This window comes from Fukomys damarensis, unplaced genomic scaffold (assembly GCF_012274545.1).
Source record: "Fukomys damarensis isolate Sample0158 unplaced genomic scaffold, DMR_v1.0_HiC HiC_scaffold_12, whole genome shotgun sequence".
NCBI classification, from domain to species: domain Eukaryota; kingdom Metazoa; phylum Chordata; class Mammalia; order Rodentia; family Bathyergidae; genus Fukomys; species Fukomys damarensis.
Window position 1 is genome coordinate 25,346,148 of NW_022900924.1, and position 19,864 is coordinate 25,366,011.

General features: G+C 32.9%; 1 pseudogene; it reads right to left on the reverse strand.

Annotated features, from left to right (window-relative positions):
* Window positions 1-16,527: 16,527 nt before the first annotated feature.
* Window positions 16,528-16,659, reverse strand: LOC117285809 (annotated as a pseudogene).
* Between the last annotated feature and the right edge of the window lie 3,205 nt (window positions 16,660-19,864).

A 19,864-nucleotide genomic window follows, 5' to 3' on the forward strand; every position in this document is an offset into this window, starting at 1 on the left:
AGAACTAAAAGCAGCAAGAAAATATTTGAAAAAATGTTCCACATCACTGGTCATTCAAGACATGCAGATGAAAACAACACTGAGATTCCACCTCACCCCACAAAGAATGGCTGCTATCAAGAAATCACACAATACCAAATGTTGGCGGGGTTGTGGGGAGAAAGGAACCCTTCTCCGTTGTTGGTGGGAGTGCAGACTGATGCAACCACTATGGAAATCAATATGGAGATACCTCAAAGAGCTGAGACTAGAGGTTCCATTTGACCCAGCCATCCCTCTACTGCATTTCTTTAAAAAAAATCATATCACAGTGATATATGCTCACCCATGTTTATAGCAGTGCAGTTTATAATAGCTAAAACTTGAAACAGCCCAATTGTCCATCAGTTGGAGACTGGATAAAGAAGATGTGGCTTTTATATAAATGGAGTACTACTCAGCCATAAAGAATGAGAAACTAGATTCATCCATAGGAAAAATGCATGCATATTGAGAGCATACTTATGTGAAATAAATACAAACGTGTAAATACTGTATAGTTTCTCTGGTGTGAAAAACTAAAAGTGTAAATAAGTTCCAAATGGTATAATTGACAATATGAAATAGAAAGAAAAGGGCTAAAGGTGTAGGGGAAGTGGGAAGGGTAGGGGAAAGGAAATAATCGAAAAGAAAAATATGAGAAAGTGAAAAAATGGAAAACAAAGTTTTTGTAAATAGGGAAGGGTGTGGGGGTGAAGGGAGGGCAGGGGTATGGGGAAAGAAATGAGAATCAAGTCTTGTCATGTAAAAGTGCAAGATCCCAATAATGAATGTAACTGTACCCTATACCTAAAGAGTACCGATAAACTCAATGAAAAAAAAATCTTCTCCAGAGTTTTCTCCTTATTTCTTCATCTCAGATTCTTGCTATATACCTATGCTGTCCTGATTTAAATGCCTTCCAAGAAGCCTTGTACTTTCTTCGATATTGCATGATATTTCCTCATCATTAAACTTTGAATATTTCCTAATGTCTCTTTTGAAATTATATCACCTCAAATATTTAATGGGACATTAGTGAGTGTTGGTATATTCTCTGTTTCTGAAGCCTTGGAAGCCATAATTGCCACATATGGATTCTAATATTTATTGCAAGGAAGTTATATCATATTTTATTATCATATTCTCTAACCCACATAAAAGCATGACTTCATCAAAATGTTTGGTTATGTATGACACATTGCCTTTTGCTTATTTTCTGAGTCACAATCAATGGATGAAATCAATTTTTATGCTTAATGTTCAGTTAAGCATTACTAGAGCAAAAACAAATATGAAAAGTTTTGAAAAATGTTTCTACATCTCACTAATTTCCTTGAGAAAGTGAATATAAGTGATGTAAACCGGAAGAACATGAGCTTTCATGATTTAGATTATGACTTCAATGATGAGAATGCCACGTTAGTGAAAATAACAATTACACTTTTTCAGTTGCTGAATGATTTTTTTTTTAACAAGGCCTTTTATATTTCCAGGACTCTGAGACTCTTTGGAAATATTCATATAAATGGAAAAGGAATAGTTCAGATGAGAACAAAGCAGGGGTAAAGTATTTTGTTTCCAGTGGGATTTCACTTATCATGCACCTTTAAAAGTAATTTCAAATTGGTACTTCTGGTAGAAAAACTTGAGCTGGTTATGAGATTTTCATCTTCTGCAACATTTTTAACATCCCAGTTTTCTATCTTGTATCATTACTGCACGAGTGCGCAGAATTTGGGAAATAATTAACACTGAAGATCAATACTGATAGATATTGATGTTCAAGAACAGGTCTTCATTAAAGAGTACTTTAAAATATGCTCTTATGAAACATGTTAAGAAAATATTTCCACATGGAGAAATTTATTTTTTATTTTTGGTTTTTAAAAATTCTGGGATCAAATTAGAGAAAGCAAGAACTACTCATAAGACTATTGGTAGCAAATATAACCATTCACCAATCCAATTTTCTTCCCCCATTCCAGTGGAAGTTTTTCTGTTAATATAAGTAATGAAATCGGCCTAATTAATGATTACATTTTCTAATATTCTGCATACTTAACAGAAGCCATGTGAGTAGGTGATTATGTTCAAGCTAATGTTCTTTAGATGGACTTCTGTGCTGGATATAGGTGTAGAGTTGATTACTAAATCTTCCTTTTCCCATGTTTGTCATATTTAATTTCTATTAAGCTGAAATGATGGGATAAACATCAAAGTCCTCCTACGTCCATAAATGACTGTGTAAATAATGTCATGCCAAATAAAGAAAAGCATAAGAAAATCTTATACTTTCGTACCTTTGGATATTATAGTACTTTCAGACTGGCAACACGCAGTTTGCTTTTATTAATGAGAAAGTAAATCTATAGTTGGTTTATACCATTAAAATTTGTAGTATTCTGACTTCAGAATAAAATTGTGCACTAATAGAAGTACTACCCATAGCAGAATTCTAAAATATATTCTAAAATTCCCCTAAGATTTTAGTCCCCTGGTTCTTCAGATGTTAATGTAGGTCCTGCTGAAAAGATGACTTACAAATTTACATGAAACTGTTGGTCTAAAAATTAAAAATTACTTTGTATATCTCACTGTTTCCAATTTAATCACTTAAATTTTATTTTTTTTTCATCTAAATTTTAAAAGCAGAACAACTTATGAAGCAGATGCAAGAGAGATGTAGGAAAATGGCAGAGCAAAGAGGAAGTCAGAAAATTTCAAACATTGAAAACTCAACCCACCAATTCTAGCCTTAAAAATGGAAGAAAAAGCTCAAGAGACAGTAATGCAAGCAGTTTTAATAAATGAAAATTTTCCTAGAAGAGAGCTAGGAAGCAGGGACTTCAATCTCAGGTTCTCATAGATTTGAATATTGCCAACTTCTTAAACAATGCTAAAAACAAATTCTCCCCAAGTAACTTCCAGTAAGAAACAGCAAATCTGCTAGACCTTTCTTTTTGCCTTGTGAGATCCTAAGGCTTAGGATCAGATTTCATAAGAAACCTAGCTGATTCTAAGAAATCTGGATTTTTTCTTATAGATCAGTTGGATTATAAATGTAGTTAGTTTTAAACTACTAAACTTGTAATAGTATAAATACCCAAAAAATAATTTGTAAGATGTTCAAATTGAAAACTCAAAGAAATTCCTGATATTGTAAACTGATTCTGTCAACAATTTTATGTTCACAATATAATATTAATATTTAAATTTAATATTTAACTTAATATTTTGGAAAACATTAATAAAATATAGCAAAGAGGAGAAAAATGTGATATGATAATTCTAGTATCTTCTCAGAGGAACAAATGGCCAATATATATATGAAATAATATTCAAAAGCCCTGGCCACCAGAGAAATGTAAATTGAAAAATGACTATATTATATCTTGCTCCACAAAGAATGATTATCATTAAGAAATAAAATAATAACAAATGCTGTGGGGGAAAAGGAGCCTTTCTGCACTGTTCGTAGGAATGTAAACTAGTATAACCAGTATGGAAATTGGTACAGAGATTCTTCAAAAAGCAAAAGTAGAAATTACATGTGACCCAGATATTCCATTACTAGTAATCTTCTTGAAGAAGGTAAAGACATCACATTACAGTAATGCATATATGATCATGTTTTTTTGCAGCACAAATTATGATAGACAAATCTAGGGAATGTCTTATATGTTCCTCAGCACATGAATGGATACAAACTGTGGTATTTATACACCATGGAGTACTACTCTGCCATCAAGAAGATACAAGTCATTTGTAGGGTAATGGATGCACCTTCAGATCACAATGTGAAGTGAAATAAATTATATACACAGCTTAATATCACATGACTTATTTTAAATGAGAAACCCAAAATGTAAATAAATTATAGAGCAAAATAAAAGATAATGGGAAATAGAAGTTTTGACAAAAGGAAGGGGTTCAAGATATGAAGGGAGGATGCAGGGAGGGGAAGGGAAAAGATGAACAACAACTACAAGAAAAATAATTGAGATGTGTTATGTAAGTGTGTGGCAGTCCAGCCATCACAACACGAACATGCCTGAGTTGCAGAGTGAGGATTAAGAAAGGAAAGAACACTCAAGCCTGAGTGGAGACAAGAGAAGTCTGATTTATTTCACAGAAACAGTTCCTTTTAAAGGCACATCAACAGGAAGCACCTGACTCTTACTGATAACATCAGATTTTTAACAGGAAGCACCTGACTCCTACAGATAACGTCAGATCTTCGGCTATCTCTTTGAGTTTCTCCCATGCAGGGTCAAAAACAAGTTTAAGGAGTGCAGTCCTTAAAAAGGAACAAATGTTAACAAATGCTAATTAGGAACATCCTGACCACACATTGTGTCAGTGCCTTGATTATAAAGAAAGAAGTTATCTTTCAAATGTCAAATGCCAGTGGGCCATGACTGGCTCCCACATTTACCCCTTTTTAATATATTTAGAGCAGGGACTTTCCCAGCTCAGCAGAAAGACTGTGCCTATCTTAGGTGAGAAATGTCCAGAGAAATCCCTTACCCGTCATCAAGCCATGAGAAATGTAATACTCATGCTCTGTCTTAGGTTGGTTATTTCTCCACAATTCTCTTACCCGTCTTTGACTACCAGCCTCTGAAGGGGTTATACCATGGGTTGTGCAGGCTTGATATGTAGTTTTCTCTACCTCTACCAACATTTGTAGCCCTTGATCCTGATACCAGGACTCATTAATTCTTACAGGCATCATTACAAAGGGAGGTTGTATCAAAAGTGTCACAGAATGAAAGGAAGTCATCATTTCTGAGAATATAGAATTGGTCAATTTACAATTAAAATAGCTGATATTATATTCATTATCAGTTTCATAAACAATCTCTAAATTTTTTACTAATAACATATAAGGAGCATTAACACAAGACATTATATTAGAGGCCCCTATGCCAACAATATTGAAACTAAGGCTAGTAACTCTGACATCTGACCATAAGCGTATTTCTCCCAGTGCAGCAGCAGGTTTCCAAATGTTGGTCTGAGAAAAACTTGAATCTGTTTACCAAAGTCCTGCAGATAAGCTTAAGTCTGTGGAATTTCAAAGTGACCAGTCCAAAACTTTCAAGATGTGTCATTAAATAACCTTTCCTGAGGTATAGTAACATAACATATTTTCCATAAAATTGTAGTATTAAGGACTGTGGAGGTTCACCAGTCCCATTAAATCCTTGTTCTGGATAAAGAAAGGAAACTTTTTGCTTTTTGGAATGTAATTTCTGCTTGTGCACCGAGACACATCCTGGAGTTTTCTCTGCTGCTTCAGTGTTGGGGTCCCAATCTAGTCTCCTCAGTGGAAACCCAGATTCAAACTGTTCAGGGATAGTGGTGGGTCTATAAATGTACCTGTAACCATAAGCAGGTGGAGCAGAATAGAGGGGAGAATACCTGGACCAAAAGGTTATTATCATAAACAATATGCTGGAAAACCTGCATGGTCAAACAATATGAATACATTTTGTATACCAGAAAAGTAGCGATAATAACTGTTATAATTATATGAAATCTTATGTCCTGTAATGTAGCTTTGTATCAGCAGGATGTTCCTTTTTTTTTTACAGAAATTGTATTTTGAAGATAACCATCATAAACTGTTACAATAACATATTTAGAATTCAGCCTTTTGATGACAACCAATGTAAACATTTTAAACACATTTAACAAGGCGTGTCTTTTATAAGGCTATGAAAATTATTTGGGCAGCTCCCATTAGTGAACAAAGATCAGAATAAATTCTCTGAGCAGCTGCTTCTTTATTTACCAACAGGAGTGTATCCAAACTTAAAGGTTTATATTTAATTTTCTTTTAAGTTTTTATTTAATCTTATAAAGCCAGGTTGCAGAAATCAACAAACTATTTGTATTTGATGTCATTTTGATCAAAAACATAATCAGACAAACACTTTTGAACACTTAAACAAACATATAAGACAATTTAAATGAGTGCACTCAGATGGTTTTGGCCAATTGAATTATAAAATCTTTTAGCTATGACTAGTCAAAACTTTTGCAGGTCAAAATTAACAGAGATCTCTTAGAGTTAAAGGAATGAAAACTCTTCTTGACTGTAAATGTAAACCTTTTATAACAAACATGAAGCCAACAAGCAAACATAAATAAATGATTTCCACACACCTTCTCTATATACTTAGGCCTTCTGGTCTTGTATATCTTTCTTTACCTGTTTTTAACAAGATGAACATACAAAAACCTTTCATGTCAAAAGTATAACTCTTACTTATAGCTTTCCTAATATTTTTCTGTTTCATTTACTATTAAACTTCTATAACAAACTTCAGTTTAAAGTGCCCTTTTTCTGTTTTCAGATTGTTACATCTTAAAATTTGACTGGCTGTCAATAGAACAGTATTAGCCTTGAGTTTTAGAAAAGAACAAGCTAACCCTTTATCACAGTTTAAGAATTTACAATTCACAAGAAGTGTTACCAAAACTAAATAGTTTTTACTAGCAGCTGACTGTCACAGAGCAGTTTGATCAACTCCTAGGCTGGGTTGTTTTGTAATCTCTTTAATTATGGGGAATCCAAGGTCAGCTACAGTCCAACGGACCTCCTGGAAATGACTTAAAATCAAGGTGAGGGGGGTAGATGAGCTTATTTTCATCCTGCTAGAAAATTCAAAATAAGCAAGCAGACAAACAAGGAAACAAAGGACTCCAAATAAGATATAGGACCAAGGCTTATGAAAACCAAACCAAAAGTAGAACCAGAGGTCTCATGAGCAGTTTCCTCCAGATTTTTTTTTTAAACCAAAAGGATGGTGTCCTGACCAAGGGGGTTTGTTGAGGTCTCCCAGCCCCTGCAGCGCAGAGTCCATTAGCAGATCTGCCTGGATCTCTGGGCCGCCAAAATGATCCAGATCACAAATTACCAGTTAACAATTATCAGACATTAACAGGAAGAGAAAGACACAGAAGCAAAACAAAAAGAACAAACACTCACTGATTGGTTGGTAAAGTTTAAGTGCTCAACGCAGTAGGGGTCTTTTCGGGGCAGCTTCAATCTCCAGCAAGCACCTCATAATTAGCATTTAGTCCTCCCTGTGTCCTATTTAATTTTGCTGGTTTTTTGACACTGTTTTCCAAATTCAGTCTTCTACAAAAGGAAATTGCCCCGCCAGGCAAGCTTTAGCTATTTGTTTTCAATCAAAAGGAGGTAAAGCATCAGTTGTCAGAGAATCAAGCATTGCTAAAGTAAAAGGGGCTGTTGGTCCATATTGGGTGCAAGCCATTTTCATTTTTTTTTTAATTGTTTTGATGAGAATGGGATTTTCTTGAGCATCTCGAGCATCAAAGAATGGGCAGATAAGGGAAAATCCAGATAAATCTTTTTCAATCTTTTAAAGCTTGTTGTAACCTTTATTGATCAGGGGACAAAAGAGGTTGAGAATTTATCCTAACAGTTTTTTTTTTAACTTTTACCGAGCTGTGAAGCTACAGCAAGTAAAGTTAAAGAGGGCACTCTCTCTCTCTCTCTCTCTCTCTCTCTCTCTCTCTCTCTCTCTCTCTCTCTTTATGTCTGGGACCCAAACTATCTCTGATGAGAGTCCACAAACTAAAAGCATCCTCAGGTAACTTGCTAGGTCCGTGTGCAGCATAATAATCCTGTAATTATTTTCCTAACTTACTCCAAGTATCTAAGTTTACAGTGCCTTCTTCAGGGAACCAAGGACAAACCATTTCAACAAATTCTAAAAAATTACACAACTGCTGGTGCCCTACTCTAGCACCACCAACATGCAATAAATCTTTAAGCATATGTACAAAAAGCATGCAACTATTGCCGGCTCCCATTTTAAATATTTACAAGAAAAGTTACTGCTCCTTACCTTTTCGTTGAGGCCTCATTCTTCTCTGAAGTGTTGTTCACTGGATCCCTCAATACTCAGTTCCCTCTTCGGGCACCCCTTGTGGCGGTCCAGCCATCATAACATGAACATGCCTGAGTCAGGGAGTGAGGATTGAGAAAGGAGAGAACAACTCAAGCCTGAGTGGAGACCAAGAGAAGTCTGATTTATTTCACAGAAACAGCTCCTTTTAAAGGCGCATCAACAGGAAGCACCTGACTCCTACAGATAACATCAGATCTTTAACAGGAAGCACCTGACTCCTACAAATAACATCGGATCTTTGGCTATCGCTTTGAGTTTCTCCCATGCAGGGTCAAAAACAAGTTTAAGGAGTGCAGTCCTTAAAAAAGGAACAAATGCTAATTAGGAACATCCTGACCACACATTGTGTCAATGTCTTGATTATAAAGAAAGAAGTTATCTTTCAAATGTCAAATGCCAATGGGCCATGACTGGCTCCCACATAAGTGCACCAACTACCCAGCATGAATGTGATCATCATTTACTACAAATATGTACTAATGAAGTATAAAGTGGATACAAAATAAAATTATGCAAAAAGAAAATTCTGATATCTTGTAAAACTGAGCTGTTTTTCAGAAACATTTTTCTCTAATGTATAAAAAATCAATATACTTATATATTTTTCTTTACCATATTAAAAAGAATAAAAAGGTATTTAAATGTATACTCAGTAATGAAAGGAAATGAGAAATGCAGATTGTTAAATTAAGCAGTTATGACATTTGGAAACATTTGTAAATTTTGACAGCTTTAATTTTACTTTGTTGAACTTATCAGTGCAAATGATGAGAAAGCAAATCCTAGGGCCCTTGATGTTTAAGATATTTACTTAAAAACCCTTAATTTTAGCTTGAGTGTATAAAGATCTACAAACTCAGGTATGGATGATCCAGTTATAAATATGATGTGCTGTGAAATTTTTACCTCGCATTCACATCAGCAAGATGGTTCATATTACCTCACAATTTGAGCTTAGATCATGGTATCTTTGTCTGAATATTAATGACTATATGAATATGAATGAATATAACTATGCTGTCTCATTTTTTAAAAACTTTATGTGAAGTACAATAATTCATACATTGTCAGAGATAATCATAAAGGAGGTAAGTTAAAATGAAGGAAAATCATTATCAAACAATCCTTAGTAACACAATTCTAAAATGTCTGAAATCATCAACCATACCAAAAAAAAATAATATTATAGATATGCTGTGCTTACAAATATAAAATAAGCACAGCGCATAACAATAACAGTCCCCATTTTCCATGGAGGATAGTACTGAAGATTCAGTGGATTCCTATTGCCATGGATAACATCTTATTCTTTCTATATACTATGCTTTCTTTTCCGTTCAGTTTTTTCTTAAAGGAATCACCTTTATAACTTCTCTTTGGCATATCCAGATTGTTGATATTGCTACATTTGTTGTCTGGGTCCATTATTACATAAAGTAAAATGACTGGAACACAAGTTATATTTCATCTCCACTGCCAATCTAATAAACAGCAGCTCTGACAAGAAGGTGGAAAGAGTACTTAATATGCATATACTGGACAAATCAGAGTTCACATCCTAGCTAGGATAGAGAAAAATGGCACGACATTTTGTCACACTACTCAAAACAGAGCACAGCTGAAATTTTAAAAGTCACTTACACCTGTAATTTTACATTTCATGCTTCCAGACTGCTGTTGACCACAGAGAACTGAAAACAAAAAATAAAACTCTGAATAAGATGTAGTTAGAGTAGATCCAGAGGAAGTAAAATTAGTATTTTGAAGAGGTATCTTCACTCTTCTTTTCCCCACAGCAGTATTCACAATAAACAGATATGGAATAAACATACATGTTAATCAAAGGGTAAATGGATAAGGAAAATACAGTGTATACACGCTGCAACAATATTCAATCTTCAAAATAGGAAATTTTATCATTTTAAAAAATGAGTTAACTTGAAAAAATCCTTAAGTAAAATAAGCCAGTGACTGAAAGATAAACACTAAATGATCTAACAAATATGGATGATACAAAATTTTAAACTCAAAGAACTAGAAATTAGAATGTTTGCTAACAGAAATAGGGGCAGGAAACCTTTGCAAGCTGTCAGTAAAAAATACAGAATTTCAAGTAGATAATGAAAAGATGCAAATAAAGTGTTTGAGGTAGGGAGGGGAGGAGGGGGTGAAGGGAGGGGAGGGACAAGGGGAAAAAATGAAAACCAAGACTTGTCATGTGGAGGTACAGGATCCCAGTAATGAATGTAACTGTTCTGTATCCCTAAAATGTACCAATAAACTCAATTAAAGCTGAAAAAAAGGAATGAGTTCAATTATTTCAAATTTATCATGTATCATGGTGACTAAAGAGAATAAAATACATTTTTGAAAATCACTAGGAGAGTAGATTTTAATAGTTCTTTGTTAAATAGCAGATTGAATACAGATGAAGAAATTGAGAACCAAGACCTGTCGTGTAAAGGTACAAGATCCCAATGACGAATGTAACTGTACTGTATACCTAAAATGTACCAATAAACTCAATGAGAAAAAAGAAGAAACTATTAGGGAAACAGAATCTAGGTTAAAAATGCTTAAAATTACATAAATAAAAAATCAGCAAGATAGAAGAAGAGATGGCACCAGATGTATTGTCTATGTACATTGTATATAAAGTGTGTGTTTAATTTAAAATACAAAAGGAAGGGCCAGGTATTTAGCTCAGCTGTTTGGTGGCCTGCCCTGCAAGCGCCAGGACCCTAGTTCAATCCCTGGTACCAAAAAAAAAAAAAAAAAAAAAAAAAAAAAAAAAAAAAAAGAAAAAAAAAAAAAAAAAAAAAGAAAGAAAGAAAAAAGAAAAAAGAAAAAAACAGAAATAAAGAAAACGAAAATCCAGAACTAAAATACAAAATGAAGCAGAATAAATTACGTGAGGAAGAAACTTTTGTAAAACTACTATTTAAATGATGAAAGATATTGATTGAAATTAATATAAATCATTTTAAATACAATTATTTCTACATTTTAATACATCAGTGCGAAACTGCAGAAAACCAAAAAATAAAGAAAAATCTTTACTCAGATTGAAGAGAAATGACAGGCAAAACTTCTAAAAATTAGGTGATTAACTTAGTATATCAATAGTAGATATCATAATGACAGAAGTTTGTGAGATGTTATCAACTTTAAAAGTAAATGATCAGTCTATAAAACAATACACAGCGAAAATAGTTTTAAACATAAACATAAATTGTAACAAAGTAGATGAGAGAATCATAAAAAAGAAATTTTAACAAGAGGAGGATGGGAAGGATAAAAAATAAATAAAACAAAATAAAATTGCTTAGTGTAAGTTGAAAGTTTTTCAAATATTTGGGTTTTGGGATGTAGCTCAGCAGCATGGCAACTGCCTGGCAAGCGTGAGGTGCTCTTCGATTCCTGATCACCCTCCCTCCCAAAAAAAGGTATCCAAGAGTTTAAACTACGACAGTTTTTCACAGCAGAGAAACCATTCGGTATTTACATGTGTGACTTATTTAATTCACTTAGGAGTATATCCTCAATATGTGTCCATTTTCCTATGAATGAGTCTAATTTCTCATTCTGAGTAGTATTCCATTTTATAGAAAAAAAAAACACATCTTTTTTATCCAGTTTCCAACTGATGGGCAAATGGGCTGCTTCCAAGTTTTAGCTATTACAAATTGTGCTGCTATAAACATGGGTGAGCATATATTGCTGTGGTGTGATTCTTTTATTTCTTTTGGGAAGATACCCAGCAGGAGAGTTGATGGGTCAAATGAGACCTCTAATCCTAGTTTTTTGAGATATCTCCCTACTGATAAGTTAAAATGTAAGAAAATATAGAAAAAATATAAGTATAAAGAGAAAGTTTAATCCTCCTCATCAGTTATTAGAATAAGCTTGAGAAAGATGAAGGAATAGATAAAGGGTTGCAAGATTTGTATGAATAGAAGTTTTTTATTTTAATTCATTTATTAATGCATACTGCTTTATAAGTATTTGGCACATCTATATGAAATCTTGATTCCTTCTTTCATGTCTATTTTGCCTCCGTGCTTCTTACTCCTTTCCTTTCACATGTGCAGTGCATTTATGCCTGTGTTTCCTCTATTTATCTTTTATATTGTTCTTTATTTTTGGATATACCATATGAGAGAAACCATTCAGCATTTAAGCTAATGTGTCTGAATTATTTCACTTAACATTATGTTTTCAAAGTGCATCTATTTTCCTACAAAATATTCAGATTCAGCCTTTATATAGCAGAGTAGTATTCCATTGTATATAAATAACACATTTTATTTATGCATTCAACTGTTGATGAACATATGGGCTGCTTCCAAGATTTGGATATTATGAATTGTGCTTCTACAAACTATCCATTCATATGCATGTATTACTGTAATACAAGTCTTAAAATCAGGAAGATATCTACTAGGGAATAATTGGGTCAAATGGAATTTCTATTCTTAGTTTTCTTGAGGAATCTCCATATTGATTTCCCTAATGTTTGTATTAGTTCAGATTTCCACCAACAATGTAAGAGGGTTCCTTTTTCATCCCAGCCTTGCTAATGTTTACTATTTGATTTCTTAATAAAGGCCATTCTCTCTGAAGTAAGATGATAACTTAGTGTTGCTTTAACTTAGACTGCTCTAATAGCTAGAGAAGTTGAACTTTTTTATGCATTTATGTAATTCTTCTTCTGAGACATATCTGCTCATTTCAAAAAATACTTTGATTGTAATTTTTAAACTTTGACCCAGTGGCGATGTGTAAAATAATTTCATGATAGAAAAATAAATATTCTTGAAAGTTAAATACTTTTTGCATTTAGTGATATTAAACAAAATATTCTCTAAAGTATTTGTGGAGCTAAGGTGCTAAATTAGATATAATATCCAATTTAACAGATATACAACCATATATCCTAAGCATGTACTAATTCTAAACCCCTAGTAACATTATTAATATATTTATCAAAAAAATTACAGAACTACAAAAAGCACAGCAAACTTTACAAACCTACTCGGAAATATCTCTCAGTAAATGACAGATCAGCTAACCAAGAAAACAACTATAGCTAACACTTGAAAGAAAATTTACTTATTTGACTTAAGACAATATGAATATCACATAGAATACATTTTAAACATATGGACAGATGGATAAGAATAGCAAAATGTAGTGTCATAAAGACAAAAAAGAAAATGCTTCACAACATTATTGTAGTCAAAGTGAACAATTCAACTGTTATTACATTAAATTATATTTGTCTCTTGGCTGCCTTCCTACCTTGAGTACCTACATAGCAAGTTCCATATTAACTTAGCATGTAAAAAAATAAAACTTGGTTTAGGTCTATAAGGTACAGCAAAGGTTTTAGCTAATCCCAGAGTCGACTTGCGTCAGCAAGCCCAGAAGGCAGGTACTGATGATTTACCTATCTACTTTACTTGTGGATCTGGTCTACTAAAGCTCACTGCTCAGACCACTGATTCTGGATGCTGCCAAATTCATGAAATATTCTTTGCAAAAAAAAAAAAGTTGACTAAATTTAATTTCTAAAACATTTTATTATTCTTGAAATAGCATTTTAGTCATTAAAGATTATAATTCAGTCCATAGACAGAGCCAAAGACTTCAGTAGGATTCCAAAAGCATAGGAAGTAATATCAAGAATTAAGAAAATGGTCTATGACAAAATAAAAAGCTTTTGAAAAACAATGAAAAGAATTGAGTGAAGAGACAACATTCTAAGTAGGATAAAATCTTTGCAAGTGATTTTTCTGATTAAACGTTCATGTTTAAAATATATAAAGAACTTTAAAAAATGAACCCTTATAAAATGATTGCAATAAAAGTAGGCATGTGAACTGAATAGATATATCTCAAAAGAATAATTTCAAATTTTAAGAGAATGTGAAAAAACTACTGTAACCACCAGAGAAATGCAAAGAAAAAATATTGTACATTGAAATTCTATCTCACCCCACATAATAGCAGTATAGATATCATCAAGAATATAAAAACAAAGCAAAACTAAAAAAAATAAATTCTGGTGAGAATGCCAGGAAAATGGAACCCTTATCCGTTGCTGGTGGAAATATAAACTAGTATAACCACAATGGAAATCATATTAGAATTTGTTCGCAAGACTGTATATAGAAATACCATCTGGGCCGGGGATTTAGCTCAGCGGTTCGATGGCCTGCCTTGCAAGTGCAAGGACCCGAGTTCAATCCCCTGTACCAAAAAAACAAAAAAAAAAAAAAAAAAAAAAAAAGAAAAGAAAAAGAAAAAAAAGAAATACCATTTGACATAACTATGACATTGCTGGGCATATTTCTGCAAGAATTAAGGAGGGCATACTATGGTTACACATGTATATCCATGTTTATAGCAATGTAACACACAATAGCTAAGCTATGGAAACAACCTGCATGTCCATCAACAGATGAATGGATAAAGAAAATGTGGTGTGTGTATACAATGGAAAGCTACCAAAAGTTATGAAATCATGATTTGTAGGAATTAATATATATGGAAGGAAAAAGCATCCTCTTAAGTAAAATTGACCAGGCTCAGTTCTCTTAAATGATAAATCTAAAGACTAAATAAATGAGTAAAAAATAAAGTGATTGATTAAAGGAGAGAGGACAAAAAACTAGGAGGTAGACATCTGCAGATGGGCCTGGGGATCAGCTGGGAAGAGATGAATAGGATAGTAGATAATGGGATTGAGATTTATTAAAATATGGTTAAATACATACCGATGGTCTAAACTAAACCTCATAATCATAAAATATTAGCATAGCCTTATCAAATAAAGCAATCGCAATGTAGTGAGACCAAAGCTGTCTATGTTCATCCAGCCACAAAAATGGGAAGAATGCAGGTGAAAGACATTACAGTATTCTACTTCCAATGAGGAAGAAAAAGTAAGTTGATTAAGCACTTACCCAAATGCCACTAAAAATACTGATTACACAGGTTCTGATTCAAATCAATAAGCAAAACAACGTGTACATCATGCTCTGGCAATACACATAAAGAACTCTTCCCATAGGCAGAAAATGAATACATTTAATCATGTTAATGTGAATATTTTGGTTTATGTAGTGGGATTTCTCACTGCAAAATTGTAAAGTGGCAGTTTGTTTTTTGTCTTTAACCTTGAAATCTTATTTAAAGGGAAAGCAAGATGATTTAATTTTCCTTGTGCTGACACATGCAATATAAAGAAAGCCCAAATACACTGCCATGTAAAGTCTCTTTTGCTATAAATCAACTTGCCTTTTCCACTTAGGCTTTCTGCCTGGTGCTGTGACCCTTTCTATCTTGAAATTTCAGTAAAGCCACTGACGAATTATAAACTCAATATCTCAATTCAGAAGTTTTAGTAGTTTTATAAATATTGATTAAAAGAAATTTAACCTAAATTGGAAAAGAAATGAGCACAGTTTCCCAATTATACAGAGTGGAGAATTAGATATATTAATTTGCTTTCATCCTCAAGAAAATACTTCACATCTTCCCTAAACTATAGTTAAAATCATTTTGTTTCTACTTTAAGAAGGTAATTCCACACCAACTTCAATATCAGTTCAAGTGTTGTAAATTTAAATAAATTGCTTTCCAGGTATTATGTGAAAAATATACATAATTTGGAAAGCATGCTTGATACATTTATGAGAAAATAAATACACTCTAGTTGAAAGTTTAAAAACGTTTTCCAATTAGTAACACAAGATGTTGTCATGTAACATAGTGCTGTTTTTGTTTCAAGGGTTTATACTTTTATGGCAAGGGATTTAGGTCAGTGGAGCTGTCTTCTGCTTCACATAAGCGAAGTCCTGTGTTTGATCCACGGTTTCAAAAAAATATTTTATTTTTTGTCATTATTAAAAGTAGATTTGCAACATAGGCTTCTTTTAAATATCTGTTAACGAAAGGTGAAAACATTGATTCACTGAAATTCCAGTACCTCATAACTCAACAAAAGAGCTGTTACAGAGGGCATATTCTTTACATTCTTAAAGGTTGACAGATTTTCTTCATGGAAGCCTCAGAAGTTATTTATTAATGGAATGTATGACTGAGAAAATGTCCATTCTCTCTTAATCTTCTGTTTCAAACTGAGAAAACAAAAGACTGACGAAGCATGGTGTTCCTGCTAATCATATTCATTAATTTCTTATGAGTCTTCTGTTTATTATTAAGGAAGTAAATAAATAAAGTGAGGACCATCTCCAGTTCTTGAAATACCTTAAGAAGTATTAATTTTAGGCATTTACTGAAGCACTAAGACAAATATTTACTCTTTTATAAAAAATTCCTTGAAATTCTTTACAGTTCAGAAAAGCAAACGCTCATGTTCATAATCTCATGGGAATTATCTATCTTCAATAAAAACAAAGCAAAAAATTTCTGGGAAAATTACAACAAATTTGATATTACCACAGTGTTTTAAAGTTTTATGTATACAACAACTACTTAAGAACATATACAGTGTTGTATTGGAAAATATTTTGCAACAAACCATCGGGTAAAATTATTAAAATAAAAAAAATTAAAATGTGATGTGCGATATTGTCAATTTCATTATCTAACTGATTCTTTCAATTAGCAATAATCGCGCCTCGGATAAACCTCATTGGCTATGATACTGCCACTGAGCAAAGCTCCTTATGGAGATGTATAGATGTTTCTTGAATTCTTTTATTCTTAGCAATCTGTCTTAAAGTTCATCCATGAGAAATAGAATTGCTATCTATTCAAAATTTCCTTCCTCAGAAAGATTATTTCTATTAAAACTGAAATATGATCTATAATAAAACATTTTTGCCATCATAAAAGTTATATTCATTAAACTCAAAACCCTGCAGCTTGACAGTTCTGAGAATTTTGAAAGTTCACTCATTTATCGTGATGTGTGACTTCTTCGCTGAACCAGATGGCAATTTTGGAATACCAGATTATTTCTTCAATAATCAATGCTACTCACAGCTCAATAGCTACAGATGCAATGAAGTTTAATTTAATTTAATCCACTCTTGCCATATCCTACATCACTTACTTAGATGTGCACAATAAACAAACAATACACCGAATTCCAACTTAGAGTTTTTCATAATTCAAGAGACAAAACTTCCATTGATACCGATTTCAAGCTGCCGTTATAATACCACCAAGTGCAGCTTTAGAGAAATACTTGTTAGTTATGATATTTCTCCACACAGACAGTAAATAAAAACAACATTAAAGTGTACATAAAGATAAGTACAGTGAAACACAATTTTCACTATGTTAATTAATATCCTTTAATTTTTGACCTGTGTAATTTAATTTATAATAATCACAGTGAATAACTAGCTTGTGAATTTCTGAAAATCATGCATGTGTTATTTTAACACTATTAGTAGTAACTATACAATATAAGTGTAGTTATCTTCTAGTGTCAATTCTTGTAAGTTTTTCTGCAATTTTCAGGTAACACTCTAACACACTACTTTATAAAACATATCATATATCTCCAGATGTCAGGAGACTATTAATTTTGAGGAAACATCTCTTTAGTGACACAGAACGTATGAAGATATTGGAGCAAGGTCAACTGTGTCCTCAATGGAACAAAACAAGCTTTAAAATGATTGCAAACTTTTATTCAGATATAAAGACAATTGATTAATGTATTTTATATGACATTTAGAGAATACACTTATAAGAGCTGCTCCAGAAGATATTCATAATAAAAAAACATCCTGTCACTCAAAGTTGGAGACAAAATAAGAAAAGATAGAGACGAAATGAGAAAATCAGAAATATTTTAAAAAATAATACTTCAATCTGAAATTGAATCTCCCAGTTATCTTCTCAAAAATCATTTAGAAGTAAACAGGGAAAAATAAAAAATTATTTCGTGTTCAGCAAAAAAAAAAAATGTAATAAGAAACTCTCAGAAAAGTTTAAAACTGTATGATGATAGAAAGCCTTCTCAAAGCCGTAAAACAGCAAAATAATACAGAAGCACTCACGGCTGCAGGTATAAAAACCTAAGGCACATATCTCAAACTTAACTGGAACTTCCTCCGATAAAAAGAGTAATCCTTTGTTTCCTTCTGCAGGAAATGAACATTTGTTTCTGTAAAACTTAGGATCTTAGGCTTCCTTGGGAATAATATAATCAAGACATATTTTCAGAAAGTGGTCTGAGCCTTACTTGTTGGTTGAGGACTTATTATATTTTAAATGTTCCACATCTCTCTACAGTAGGATGAGAATTATTTAAAATTAAAATTGAACTAACCCTTAAAACTATTCATTTTTGGAAAATTTTCCACACAACTGAATATCAGTTCCTTCCATTAGCACCCAAACACAAGCATTCTATAAATAGCTGCTCTGGAAAACACAGTTGTCTTAAAATCTACAGAATGTAACTTACAAATTTTTTCATAGCAAAATTCTACATTGGAAGAACATCAGAAAATGATGATAGCACCCCCCCCAAAGTGACCAAATAGTTTTGTATCTAGAATATTGAAGTCAATAAAGTTATTAAAACTCAGATCATTTTGGCCATGCAATGATCAGTGATTACTTTCACCAAGTGCTTATGAAGCAATTTATCAGGAAAAAAACGTACTTACAAGCCCAGTTATCTACAAAGCCTCTCTGTACAATTAGAATATTTCTCCCAATCTGTTTTCAGCCACTTTAGCCCAGTCCTAGCCATACTACATTCATTTATTCTTTAAGTGAGTCGGGAAGGCTTCCAGGTATAGCATTTACAATTATTATTCTCTGCATTTTTAATATTCTGCCTCCTAACTTCGACATGACTTCGTCCCTCACCTCTTTCAGTTCTATTGAATACCTCATTTTCACAGATATTGCTCCTGGTTAATGTATTTTAAATTGCATTATCTAACTCGACCTTCATTGTTTTCTATATTATTTGCCATCTCGATTTTGTCATGATATTTATCATAGCACTTATTACTACAAAAAAAGTTATACATTTTCTCATTTATTTTGATCCCATATTTCCACTAGAATGCAATATCTGAGATGAGGCATTTTTATCTTTATACTTATGGTATATTCTAACTCAAAAACAGTGTTTAGCTCTTATACAGCACAATAAATATTTGTTGAAATGAGACATCACTAGAAAATTTACAGTAAAATGCTAGTTAGTATTGAATATATTTAAGAAATTACTGGAAATCTGTGCTAAAAGTGTTGTTGGTGAGGGTCAATTCTGTCCTGACTGTGTAACAGAATATAAATAATATTAAGGTAGGATTGAATTGTGACACCCTCAAATTTGTACACTGAAAAGCCCTCATCTGATTACTTCAGGAGAGAGCCCTTGTAGGAGTAATTCACTCAGATGACACCAAGGATTGGAACCTGATCCAATGGAAATGATTTTGTGAAACAGAGAGGGAGAGAACATTGCTTTCTCTCTGTACACACAGATAAAAGACCACGTGGGCACACAGCATCAGGACAAGGAAAGAGAACTATCAACAGAGAATGGATTTCCTGGAGCATTGATCATAGAATTCTAAACTCCAGAAATGTGAAAAAAAAAATGTCATTGTTTATGCTGTTCAGTTTGTGGCCTATTGCTTTGGGAACATGAACAATCTAATGTAACAATCTATATAGTATATGACTTTTACACTGTTGCACACAAAGGGATGATCAATGTAAAGGCGCAAAGAGAAATGCTAATTTAATAGAAAACTTCACTGGTCCAATGAGGGCTATAATAAACTAGAGATAACCAACATTGCTTAGTGGGAAAAACACACTACTTCCAGGTTAAATAAATTTTAGAATTGTGTCAGTGTAGGTTCAGAATTCTTTAGGGGAAAAAA